We start from the raw sequence: 15,047 nt of genomic DNA, 5'->3' as shown, positions 1-15,047 counted from the left end.
TGCCCTCTTTTTCAGCTAGGTGTTGCGCACTTGACCAGTGTTGGTCAAATGAAATTTTGAAGGGTCAAATTAGGTCCATTTTGAAAAATAAAGGCATATTTGGAAACTAGATAGGATAGGACTTTTTTTTATATACAATGAGCTATCCTAGGATCAATTTGGACACCGGGAAGGCAGTCAAAAGTTGGTCTGAAGATGGAACTGCACACTTGACACTGTGAGGGCGCACTTGACAGTTTCACTGATTTTTCACTGTTCTTCTAAAAATTTGATTTTCACCTATGGGAATAACTTTTTACTGATGTAATTGATATGGTAAATTTAATTATGGTCTTTTACTATTACCTTGTGGTAAATATATTAGGTAAATAGACTTCATCAAGTCAAATGAATCAGTTTCAATATAATTAGGGATGAGTCACTTTGACCACCCTACACTCTAGCTATCAGTTCATATTTTGGTGCAACTTTTCCTCCTCTCATGGATTCGACCCCTAAGGTTGGGAGGAGTTTGTTTGATATCTATATCTTCCCTTTCTTCACTCTTTTCAAGTGTGGGATTTAGTTGGATGTTGTTTTTTTCCAAAGGAAAAAACAGTAACTTTTATTAAGAAGATAATGAAAGTTACACTAGCATATGCTCTGATACATTCTGTAGTCCGCCACTGAGGCTCGAGTGCTTTCGCACCCCCCGCAACGTTAGAAGGCTAACGTGCAAAGAAAAAAAGAAAAGAGAAGAGAGGAGAGAGAAAGAAAAAGAAGCAGAAAAAACTGAATTCCGGCTGCAAATGAGACTCACGCTTCAAGTTTTTCTCCCCTTTTTCTTTTCGACCTTACGCCACTCTCCTTGAGAGGGCTCGATCGAAGCAATGACTATCTGTGTTTCTGCATTCTGTGGGACGGTTTCTTTGTCTGAGTCTGAAGTATCAGAGTGGTGATGACGTTTGATGCCTCCCATGCTTGGATCCACCCTTGTCATCTTTGTCTTGTTGTTCGGATTGGTTCCCTTCTGATTCTCCATTTCTTGTGATACCTCAGTCTTCTCTGCAGGGGTCTCTTCCACCTCTGCTTCTGACTCTTCTTCCTCTGAATCTGGAGGTGAGAATTGCCATCCTTTCTTCTGCTTCTTTTTACTGTTAACTTTCTTTGCTTCTGGACATGATTTAGTTGGATTTTGTACTAGTGATCAGAGACACTATTGTATTAGATTTTGGCCAATATTAATAGATGAGTTGCAGCTATTTCCTTAGGATACTTTTGGTATGAATATTTGACATTTTTTCTTCTATTGTCTCATATGTTTGAATGTGTTGTTTATTCCAGTAATCATTTCATGTCTATTTTGTGATAGTTTTCAAGTTGATGAAGATATTTCATCAGTTTCCATGCTCTATTTTGGGGAAACTTTCACAGTTTCTAATCATTTCTTCATTTTAGGAAGAATTCATTTGTTTCATGCTCTTCTTAGCTCCTCACCAATCTTAAATCATCTCACTAAATCACCTTAAAGTGTTAGGTTTTCTACCTACCCTGCCCCTTTGAATGTCTATAATCATATCTCATTTTCCCTAATCTAGTCTCTTTGACCTAATCCTCATCCAACAACCTAACATCAAATCAAAACAACCCCTACATTTTATACCTAGCCTAAACCCCTTATCTACCTAGCCCCATTGATTGTGATCCTTTGGAGAGAGCCCTCTCCAGCCTGGTAGGGCTAGCTACCAAGTCAAGAGGTTGGTTTGTGGTTACCTCAGCTGGAATCTTCCTTAGCCTTGGAGATCCGGAGGAGTGCTAACCGATGATGGCGTCAATGATACTGACAATGATGTTGATGAAAAATATGAAAATAATGATTTTGATGAAGATGAAAACGATGATGACAATGATGACAATGTTGAAAATGATGTTGATAATGACAATTATGACAAAGATGATGAGCATAATGACAATGATGATTCAAATGATGATGAAATTAATGACAATGATGAAGACAAAGATGATAACGATGAGTGTGATGACAATGATGATGATGATGACGACGATGATGAAGACGTTGTTGATGACGATGATGATGATATTAATGATGATGTTGATGAAAAAGATGATGATGATAATGATGATGTTGATGAAAAATATGACGATGAAAATGATGATGTTGATGAAGATTACCAAGATGATTGTGATGATGAAAATGTTAAAAATAATGTTGATGATACTAACAAAGATGACGATGATGATTCAAATGATCATGACATTAATGAAAATGATGAAGACAATGATGATAATGATGAGAGCGATGACAATGATGATGATGATGTGGATGATGACAACGAGGATGTTGATGACGACGGCGATGATGATGATGATAATGATGACAATGATGATGATGTTAATGAAAAAGATTATGATGATGACAATGATGATCTTGATGAATATGAAAAATATGGTGGCAATGACGATGATGATGTTGATGATGACGATAATAACAAATATGACGATGATGACATTAATGATGGTGATGATGGAGATGTCGATGATGATGATGATGTTGATGATGACGATGATGAAAATGATGATGATGATGATGATGATGATGATGATGATGACATTAATGACAATGATGATGATGTTGATGAAAAAGATTACGATGATGATGACAACGATGATGACGATGATGAATATGAAAAATATGATGGGAATGATGACGATGTTGATGATGATTTTGATGATGACGATGATGATATTAATGATGATGATGATGACAATGAAAATGATGATGATGCCAATGAAATGGATGATGATTGAAATTATGATGGTGATGAAGATAAATATGTGATTATATGGTGATGATGATAACAACGATCATGATGATTTTGATAATGATGTTGATGAACAAGATGATGATGATGACAATGATGATAATTCTAAAGACAAATATGATGATGAGGGTGGTAATGATGATGACAACCATGATGATTTTAATGAAGATCACAAAGATGATGGCGATGATCACGATGATGATGATGATGATAAAATTAATGATGATGATGATGACAATGACATGGATGGTGGTGAAGATAAATATGTGATTATATGGCGATGATGATGATGATTTTGATAATGATGTTGATGAAAAAGATGATGATGATGACGATGACGATGATGATGATGAGGGTGGTAATTATGATGAAGATAACGATGAAAATATTGATGTTGATTATGATGAAGATGTTGATTATGATGATGGTGTTGATTATGATGATGATTTTGATGATTATTATGATGATGATGTTGATAAAAATATGATGACAATGTTTTGAATGTAGGTTTGTTATGTCATTTTGATTTGAACTTATGTTTTTCATTTATGAACTCTATGAATTAGTCGTTTGAACTTAGGTTTGTCTTCAGACCCATTCACAGGTCACTCTATGTGGGGTCAAAGCATAATTTCCACTAATTAGTAAATGGAAAACCTTTGAAATTATTAGACGAACCAAAGTTAAAAGTGGAGATGATGGTATAAACCTAAATGAGCTTCTATACATTTCAAGAATAATATATTATTTACTGGACAAGGCCAACCCCATGAAGGTGGAAGCTCATATGGCCCCTGTCGCCCCCACATCACTCTCAATTCCAAAATGCCCAACCTATACACTATAATATATTTGAAAGAAATAAAACAGTAACAATCAAACATAAAAACTAGGAAAATAAAAATTTAAGGTGAACTAAAGAGAACAAACCAATTGAAACCATATAAATACATACCTCATACATTTCAACTTTTTGACATGACTAATATTCTTCCTCATCCAACTCATCATCTATAACATCCATTTCATAATTCATGTTCAAAGGGTTCACCATATCAACATTAGCATCATCATCTATAACATTATTTAGAACATGCTCTTCTACATTTGGTTCGACTTATTCAAGTCCTTCATTCGATACATCATGAATATCATCTAGTTCATCAAAATTAAGATTTTATCTATTAAAATATCCTTGAACATCTATGAAGTCTTATTTTTAAACATGAACCCCCTACCCCTATACATCATCTTCTTTGCTACATTATACTTTATCAGATTTCCTCTTACATCATATATAACAACATATGACTAGCTTGCTTTACCTAGAACCTATATGTAAAATACATTAGAGGAAATTTCAGCCTAAAAGTGGCATCCTAAGGAAAATAATAAAATAATGGCTACAATACTAAAATAATAGTTATGAATTTCGTAGGGAAAAGAAGAAAAAGTATTTTTTTTAATTGTATTTTTGGCTTATCTCCTTATATGTTTACTCAAATTTCAAGTGTAGACACTCGTTGGATGTGGAATTGAATTCCACATCCAACGAGTACCCATTATGCATACTTTTGAGAAGGCACACATTGGTAAAACAAAATGAAGATACATTAAAAAAACATGTTGAACATGTTTTTTTAATGTATCTTAAATTTTTATCAATGTGGTCCTTCTCAAAAGTATGCATAATGGGTACGCATTGGATGTGGAATTTGATTCCGCATCCAACAAGTGTGTACACTTGAAATTTGAGTAAACCTATAAGGAGATAAGCCAAAAAAGAATTAAAAAAAATAGTTTTTCTTCTTTTCCCTCTGAAATATTTACATGTACCTCTTTTTAAATTTAAAGGATTTTTATTACTTTACATATTATGACATGGAAATTATGTGAAAATTTCATGGGCACTTTTAGACTGAAACATCCTCTAATGAATGTTTGCATTGGCTTGGAAGAACATAGGGCTATGATCCTAGTTCAACATTCCTTGTATTAACCCTAGTAAATTTGTTAGCATGCTCAATAACAATTATATTTGGGTCATGTTCATGGACTTGTACCTTGAACCTTTTGACATCGAATAGAACTAATTTGAAGGATTTAACGTCACAATCAAGTATATCATGAAAATACCCATAGTATTGATTGTTAGAGACTTCTAGATGTCTATCGCCTCTAGAGGCAACATTGATAACCTGAAATACTGTAGTTATCTCACTATCAGAAGTTTTAATCTTTTCGTCTAACCATTTGATGCAAAATTTGTTGCCATTACACCACATTTTATTGTGATGCTTCAATTGCAATATTCCAAATATATAAAAGATGTAGTTTCAATTGATAAACATATTTATACTTGGAAATTTGGTAAATTAAGAAAAAAATGCCATGTGCATCAATATAATTGTAAACAAAACTTAGTATGGGTGAATATGCTTGCTTGATAATCTTTTAAACCATATGTTAAATCAATTTCCCTCTATGTAATATTGGTATCTCCACTACATTCAACTTCTTTGACCAATGTAGAAATACCATACCATGATAACCTACCATTATTAGCTTGTTTGCATTGTTCAATCCATACCTTCATCCCTTCAAGATTGTTTGCAATGTATAAATGTATTGCATCCCACACTCGACTAGCTATATTAAAACAAAAAAATTCACACACACACACACACACACACACACACACACACACACACATATATATATAGACAGATAATTAGTTACCATCTTATACCTTCATAATAATGGATTATGCAAGAATACTAATAATTAAATAAGTCCAATGTACTATAAATATCAACTATCTACTTACATCTTACTTTCCTTGTTCTACCTTTCACCAATAGGTGCTCCCCCTTCAAATTTGTTCATGGAGTTGACGTCCCAACTATAATCCAATAAATTAATACGTTTTCATATTATAGCACAATATTGACTAATATAAACCATATTTTGATATACCATATATCCCTTTACCATAGAACACTCAAAACATGTTCTTTGGCTAACTGATACCTTCAGTGATTTCAAGTTCCTCTCAACCTTGATCTTTTTTGTATAGGTCCACACTTTTCAATCTCCTCGACTTCGTGTCTGAGGTAGTGTTCTTATGCATTGAAAAATGTCAGAGGTAGATACTTTTTCATTTCACTCATTATACAAGGAATTTTTTTCCTCCAATTATTTATATCTTCCTTATCTATATCTTTAGATCAAAACCATCTACAAATGAAGCAAGCAAATCATAGGTTTCAACAAAAACATATATATTACATGAAAAGTAAAACAATTGTAGTTAAATATAAGTTGTACAACACACTTTTTGAACAAATTACACTTTACACATAAATCTCCACTTACCTCATCTATTTGCCAAGATCATATATACTTGTTTGAAATTGTTGTCATATTTGTTCTAGAGAGCTAGAGGTAGAACATATTGTAACAAAAATAATGATCGATCATTATTTATTCCCAAATTAGTAGAAAAAAACCACTAACAAGATGTTTTTCCAATGTACAAATATATACACCAAAATAATTACCTTAATGAATGCATGCAAATCATGAGCTTTTACCCTGCCTAATTTACCTTTCTTTGTTAGGGTATTCTTTATGTTTGAAGAAAACGCATTTGGAAATTTAAATTTTAATAACCTCTTTAACATCCTTTCTTTGTTGCTTTGTCAATATCCATGGAAGGGAGATTATATTTTGGCCATCTCCATCACCATTTGAATGAATTTCACTTTGCATTGCATTCTTGGCCTCCTTAATGTCATTACAAACCTTGACATTTTTTTATTTATATCTCCTTACATCTAAGATTCACCATAAGGTCTCTATTACATTCTTCTCGATGTGCATTGTATCAAAGAAATGAACAATTTGTAGGTGCTCATAGTAGGGGAGTCTAATCAATTTCTTGGGGTAACTTTTCATTCCTCATGGAAGTGCCTTGTTATTAATGCCTTGAAAACCTACAAGGTGAATCATAGTTAAAGATATTATAACAACAATACCTGTCAATTAATATAGTGAAGAAAATTTGATAAAAATATAAAATAACCCAAACATATCATGTATATTGAAACATAGATGATTCGATCCATACCTTGAGAGACTCTATTATATTGCAACTTCCATGCACGAGGTGTCATTCTCTGTGGTATTAATACAAACTCTTCTTTCACATTGATAAGATGTTTTCGATACTTCAGTACCTATGGTTCTTAGAAAGGAATTACCTATACTGATCAAACACCTCATTTCCTAAGCTTCTTGAACAACAACATTTTATTTTTGGACCAAAAATGGACAAGGAAATTTACCCTTTGTTTGAAGACTTGGAAGAGATGAAATATTTTTTATATCAATTATTTTAAGTATGTAAAATGAAGGGACTATTTAAAAAATATGCATTAAATGAACTTCATAAAATTAAAAAACTATTAAAGTGGAGGGAAATGGTATAACATACCACAAAAATGTGTTATCCCTGGGGAATCATGAATTCTCAATACAAGCATTGCCGAATATTCAAATTCCCTTTGTGCATCTACTGGTTTGGAGATATCATACATAGTGATATCGTTCCATAATTCCACTAACTCATCAATAAAAGGCTCAATATATGCATTCATATATTTTATGTGCTACTCACCTAATTGTCAACATTATGTGCTTCATATTTATTGACATCCATGGAGGAATGTTTTTACTGATAACAAAAACATGCAACACTGAGTTGACGAAAATTTTAACTAGGTTTGGTATTCATGATGACCTAATTGCAATTGTGAAATTTATATTTTTTTATAAATAAAGAGAAAGGAAGAAGGAGAAATTATATTTTTATTTTCGAGTATGGGTTTCATACTCAAGTTAGAGTCAAAATCATGTTCTTCATGCTTTTAGGTTTTCTAGGTCTTTCAAGGATAAATAATAATATTGGTAATGTGTCATAGTCCCATTTCGACTCTTTGTAATAAAGAAAGATATTTATTTCATAAAGAAAAAGCAATTTTGTATCGCAATACCAAGTTGGCCCAAGAGAAAGATTAATTAGTCCTAAATGAGGGTTATTCAACCCCTCAAGGAGGCTATAAATATAAGGAGCTCGACCGCATTTGGTAACTCATCCAAGACAAGTCCGATTTGCAATAACAAAGGATAAGAAGAGTTAGAAGAATGAGGAAAAGAAGGAAGAATTAAGGTTTCTTTGGCTAAATCTCTCTCTCTCTCTCTCTCCACACATGTGAAGTTAAGGTTTATATTATTTTGCAGTTGTAGGAGGTCGAAATTGTAGGGCCATAATTCAAGGATGAAGTTTCATTAGGTCAATGTTTTCTAGCTTCCTTGAAGAAGATCTTGTTGGGGGTTGACTTGGTGCTTGGTATGGTTTTTGGCTTTGGTATTTAGGCATTGAAAGTCTCTTTGTAAGCATATTCTATAGAAGGAGGGAAACATTTTCTTGTTTTTCCCCTTGGAGTTGTTTTTTCTTGGCATGGAGACTATATCTTGTGTATTTTGTTTAGTTGTAATCTTCATTGTTTTGATAACTGCTTGATGTGAAAGGTATAGTAAAATAATAAAAGGCCAAAATATATCATAGATAATTATCAAATTAAGTAAAATCATCTATAATGCCAAGTATCCTGATTTTCCGAAATGAGTAAGTAGATTCTAGCCTTCCAAATGTATTGACACCATCAATTTCTACAAAAAACCTAAGATTATGATGTTATTCCTTAAACTTTGGCCAAAATTCCTATATATTCGTAAATTCAAATCCATTTGTATGAATTCAAAGAACACCATCTTCACTTTGTTTCAATGCATGGTAATCCATAAATTGTGTTATGTTTTTGCACTTCAACAATTGTTGCATGTCTGGATTATGGGAGTATAACGAACAACCTTGCGAGGTACATTTTTTGTTACTTTATCAATTTGATATATGCTCTCACCACTTTTTGGCCATTTGCCTTTCAACTCATGTTCTTTATACTAGATAATATCATCAATAGGAGATGCATTAGTAGATTGATACTCCATTCTAATATCGTTCATAATGGAATGCAAATATCAATCCGTACAAGGTAAAACGTTTGACGTTTGTAACCAAAAATTCACCTAACAATCTAAAACATAAAAAATCATTAGTATTGGTTAATGTAAACAATATTAATCATAGATATTGCATATAAATGTCACAAATTAAATGATGATCAATGTAAAGGAAAAAATAATTTATTTATCATGTTGTACTAAATGTCACAAAATATATTACATACCTTAGGAGTCGTGTCACACGTGTTTAATAAACCATTCACCACCTTTAAGTTGACAAGCAACAATACAATTGAGCAAAGAGATGTTTCTGATCCTTCATAAAGAGTTTTATTCACCCTGTTAAGTAAGAGTATATCATAAGCACCATCATACTCGTTGCCATCATCATCCATTCAAACATTCTTAAATGTCTCCTGGATCAATCTATTTGTCCCATCTTCTTCAACTGTATTATCAACATCATTATCTTCTTCTATGGGGCCATTATTTTGATCCTCAATATTTGATCCATGTTCTTGAACAAACACTTGTAATACAATCACCTCTTCCTCATTGAGCAATGCCCTAGGGGGCATACTATACAATTACAATCAATAAAGTAATATTAATATATATATATATATATATATATAGATATATATATATATATAGAAAGTATTTAAATGATACAAACGTTTGCAAATATAATATATGAAAACAAAGGCAATAAAGACAACAACAAAGACACTTATATGAGAGTGAGAAAGAACAACAACAAACCAATGATGATGCTTTTGAAATTTATCAAGATCTTTAAGAATATGTTGAAAAAAATTAGGAAAGATGTCTCTTCTTGACATGTGGGAAGAGAGACACTTTGTGAGATATATAGTCACAACCATAATAAAAAACATATTGACCTTATTTTGCATTCATCATTATAATGTCATATTATTTCTTGATTTCTCTTGAGACCAAAAGTTTTAAGAGGACGGAAAAAATCAATGTGCTTTTAACTTTCTTTTCTTTAAACGTTTATTTAGGTCTATAATATCAAATGTTAAGTAAACATCCTAGAGACTTAATTCCTAAATCTATTACGTGGAATTCAAAACACTTAACCCATTGAATCATAAACAACATACAAATTATAACTAAACTTAACTAAATAATTATAATAAAAACTCAAACATTATAATATTAATTATTTACCAAATATTAAAACGAACTTATTTTAAGACAAATTCAAACAACCTTATAAAAAATGGTAATTTTTTTTTAATAATTATACACTTTCAATATATTTTTTTTCTAAATATTGTATAGATTCCATTCACATTCAAGATATCAATGAACCAAGGGTATCAATGTGAATCTACATTCATACCAGAAATAGTTAAAATGGACAATGCTTTTAATTATCACACATTACTTCACTTTGATTTTAGTGACAAAATTATAGTTTTATATGTAACAAATATTTTCTAAGTTAATTTTTTATTAAAAATGTAATTTTATAACAAGGAAATTAAATTTATAGAAAAATTTAATAAAAAGATTTGTAAATTTAAACTTTTTAATAAATAAAGTATTCTCCTTTTTATATAAGTTTTTTCATAAAAATGGTCTTTTATTAATTATCATCTTATTTAGATAAAATGGACTCCTTTAATTTTCATCCAATCATCTTTATTTATAATAATTTTATTTTTAATCAAATTTTATTTAATTAATTTTTTTAATGATTTTTAGATTTTTAGATTTTTGTCTTATAAAATTTATTACAATATATTATATAATTTTTTTTCCTAATATTATATATTATAAATTATAGAAAATTCATTAACCTCTAAATCCTATAGGTCCTTATTAACCCCCTAAACATACTTTAACCCCCAAACAACTTAACCCCATTACCCTAAGGCCTTAAATCCTTAAACAATAACCCTTTATCCCTAAGCCCATAAAATTATTAACCCCTTAATCGACCTAACCATAATAATCAAATAATATTTCTCCACATCAAGATGACAACAAAGGCCAAATATCTCCCAAAAGAATATAAAAAATTACAATACAAAGACAATACAATTTACAATACAAAGGCATACAATCTAAAATACAATATACATATAAACATTTAAAAAAACAATCTACAATACAAAGACATATAATGAATAACTTATTGATGGATGATGTTCATGCCCGCCTTCAACATGTCCATAGTCTCTATATTTCTTTTTAGTTGTTGTCATTAGAAGTCTCTTTATGTCGATCCCACATCTCCTTTTCCTCCTTGAGGAATGTTATATGATAAGTTTGCTCAACAAAATTTTGGTCATTATTTTCTTCAAAAATTAACCTAAAAATAGGCCTACAACCTTTAAAAATCATCGTGGGTATAACTACTATGTCAAAGTTATATGATATTTGGGCCTCTCTCTCTCTCTCTCTCTCTCTCTCTCTCTCTCTATATATATATATATATATATATATATATATATATATATATATATATATATATATATATATATATACACACACACACACACACACACACACACACACAAACACGCACAAAGATATATATATGTATAGAGGCCCAAAAATCATATAACTTTGACAATGTTGTAGACAATACAATTTACAATACAAAGGCATACAATCTAAAATACAATATACATATAAACATTTAAAAAAACAATCTACAATACAAAGACATATAATGAATAACTTATTGATGGATGATGTTCATGCCCGCCTTCAACATGTCCATAGTCTCTATATTTCTTTTTAGTTGTTGTCATTAGAAGTCTCTTTATGTCGATCCCACATCTCCTTTTCCTCCTTGAGGAATGTTATATGATAAGTTTGCTCAACAAAATTTTGGTCATTATTTTCTTCAAAAATTAACCTAAAAATAGGCCTACAACCTTTAAAAATCATCGTGGGTATAACTACTATGTCAAAGTTATATGATATTTGGGCCTCTCTCTCTCTCTCTCTCTCTCTCTCTCTCTCTCTCTCTCTCTCTCTCTCTCTCTATAGATATATATATATATATATATATACACACACACACACACACACACACAAACACGCACAAAGATATATATATGTATAGAGGCCCAAAAATCATATAACTTTGACAATGTTGTTATATATATAATTGTTTGTAAAGTGGTATGATATTTGATGTTGTCCAACAAAAAAACATTAATCGTGGAATTCATTGGATATTTGACATTGTTAAACTAACATTGGATATTCGACGACAAAATAAATAATGTTGGATATTTGACGATTACTGGGATTACAAAAAATAAAAAATATATTTAACTTCCGACTGTTTTTTTGAATTTTATCCCTTTCGTGAGATTCCACCATTGGAATTTTTTCCCTTGTGTATAAGTGTTGGGGAAATAGGGTTTCTCATGTGAAATTAAACCTATAGCTTCCTAAATTTCAACACTCTCTCTCAGCCAGGGAGGAATTTCCATTTACATAATAAGTCTCATCTTGGATGTCTCATCATTGTTTCGTAATGTCTCATCTCATTTCATAGAAGAAGAATAATCTACAATTGATGGTAGGGGAGATTGATTTACCAAAAGATCCTCCAAACCCTATAAGTATCAAGGTCAAGTTCCATCACTTTCATCTCATTTGAATAATGATGTTTCCATCTAAATAAGAAGAATCATCATTGGGGATATAAATATGCCACCCAATATCCAATGAAAATAGGAGAGATATAAATTACCATAAGAGGTAAGGACCACACAAACCTATTTCTCATTGATCCTCCCACCTTGACCTCAAGAGTTAAGTGGTAAAGCACCTACATCCTATCACTTGGGAGAGACACCACTTACCAAAATGGTAAATATCACACACACCCAGTTATTCTCACCCATTGGATAGATGGGTGGTAATCCCTACAAGCCTAGCTTGTGGGTAGGATGCATACATGGGTATACTCTATCGCATCCTATAACTAATAGGGAGAGATACAAATTGTCATAAACTTCAAGGATTGCATCTACCCTATAGTGATAATAGGATAGATACAACTTATTGCAAAGGGTAAGGATCACACACACCTGTTGTGTAGAGTTCCCTCAACCCCGGAACATCTTCAACTCAATTCCTCTCCCTGAGAGATCAAACAGGGTGGGAGAGCATAGCTCAGTGTTATCGATTAGTCATGACTTCTCTTTGGAGGTTCACCTTCACTAGTCCAAGCTATTCATTAAAGACCAAGAAATTCCCTTTTGGCAAAAGGCTTGGTAAGAATGACATCTATATTCTCATCATGAGATGGGTTAGAGCCTTATTACTCCTCTTTGTGCCATATCTGGATCAATATGCTTAGATGGGTAATGAAAAACAAGATTCTTTGAAAGTCAAATCCCACTCTTAATATCACAATATATCATAGTCATCCCCAACACATGCTCAAACATCTCTCTAAAGAGCTGTCTCAACCACGTTGCCTCATATCTAATCATACTAGAAAAAATGTACTATGCCTCTATTTCACTCAAATAAATAGACTTCTATTTTTGGCTCATCCAAGAAATTATGGCAAAACAAAATCTACAACAATACCCAAATGTTCTCTTCCTGTCAACAACATTTTTAGTCTCAGTCAACATTGGTGTATCCATCAAGTTTACAACAGTGTGTCTCATTCAATGATTAATAGTTTCATGTAGATATCTCAGCTCATGTTTTGAAGAAACTCAAAACACATATCTAGGTTCCACTTGGATTATGTTTCAAATAAAAATTTCATCTAAATGCCAACTCATCATGGGATTTGTTGTAACCCTGGAAAAAACCCATGGCTTCAAGGGGTCATTACTAGGACATCCACAAAAACTGATAAAGATTAAATATTTTCCCAGAGACAAAACACCCTTGAGTGTAATGTCATCTTAATCTTGGAGACAAACTCAATGGACTAGAAGGGCCTTTACTTTAATGACTACAAATTTTAAAATTTATAAATGGAAGAAGAAATATTTTAAAATATGGTTTATCACATTGGTGCAAAGGGAATCTAATGTTTACACCCTGAGATGACAACGACAAGTGAAATAGTGCAAACAAGGAAAACAAGAGTGTTGAAGCCATGGAGCACCATTTAAGGCTTTCTTTGAATGGACACATGGATTGTCTGATATGTATCATAACATAAATAAATATGTATTCCTTTAGAAAATACCTTCTACATCATGCATCAACCTCACATGAAGAAGAACAACCACGAAAAGAACACAAGAAATAAATAATACACACACAATGCATCAAAGAGCTAGACTCACACTAGTCTTCTTTTATTAAAATCCAAGAGGGATTTCACATTACATTTTGCCTCCAAATTTTCTGATCTCTAAAACCCCCTAGAGTCTTCATTTTTTACTTTTATTTTTGTCATTGTTCTCTAATTGGTTACCAAAATAATTCTTGAAATAGTTGTAAAAATTGTTTTTTTTAAAGAAATAAAATTACCAATATTAATATTAATTTAATATTATATATTTTAAGTATATATAATATTAAATTAAAAACATTTCGTTTGTAAAATAACATTTCGCCCTTTTCTAAATATTTGCATTACATTATATCTTCTTCCCCCTTTTTTAGAAGTATGTTGTTCAAAACATATATAAAACCATGTTAATCTGTGGTAGAAAATTAAATGTAGAGCCTAGCCAAGTTTAGTTGAACTTATGCACCCATCATGGACTAAGGATGGTTTTGTAAAAACCATAAACCATTCTCCAGGGCTCTCATTTTGATGTGTGGTTTTTTAATGAGAGGGATTGGGAAAAATCTCAACCATATATTTATCGATCATTTGTTTAGATAAATATCGGTCAGTGGTTTGGAGAAAAGGCCTCTCGGGGCCTCTCCCTCGTATAACCTCCAGGAAATTTAAATCATCGACACTCCATTAATCTGAAGCATTATCATCATAGGTCATGGATGGTCTTCAAGAGTTGTGGACAAATGGAAGTATTCGATTGTTGAATCGGATCATCAAGATATGAAAGTGGCATGAGGGCCATGCATTATGGAATGGGAGTATAGGTACTTCAGGTGTATCATTACAACATTTCAGGTAGTTTTTCCATTGGGAGATGGAAG

Source organism: Pinus tabuliformis, chromosome X, assembly GCF_031772625.1.
Source record: "Pinus tabuliformis cultivar Carrire ecotype Pingquan chromosome X, CPIR1, whole genome shotgun sequence".
NCBI classification, from domain to species: domain Eukaryota; kingdom Viridiplantae; phylum Streptophyta; class Pinopsida; order Pinales; family Pinaceae; genus Pinus; species Pinus tabuliformis.
The sequence above is the reverse complement of the archived record's forward strand: the minus strand, read 5'-3'. Positions refer to the sequence as shown.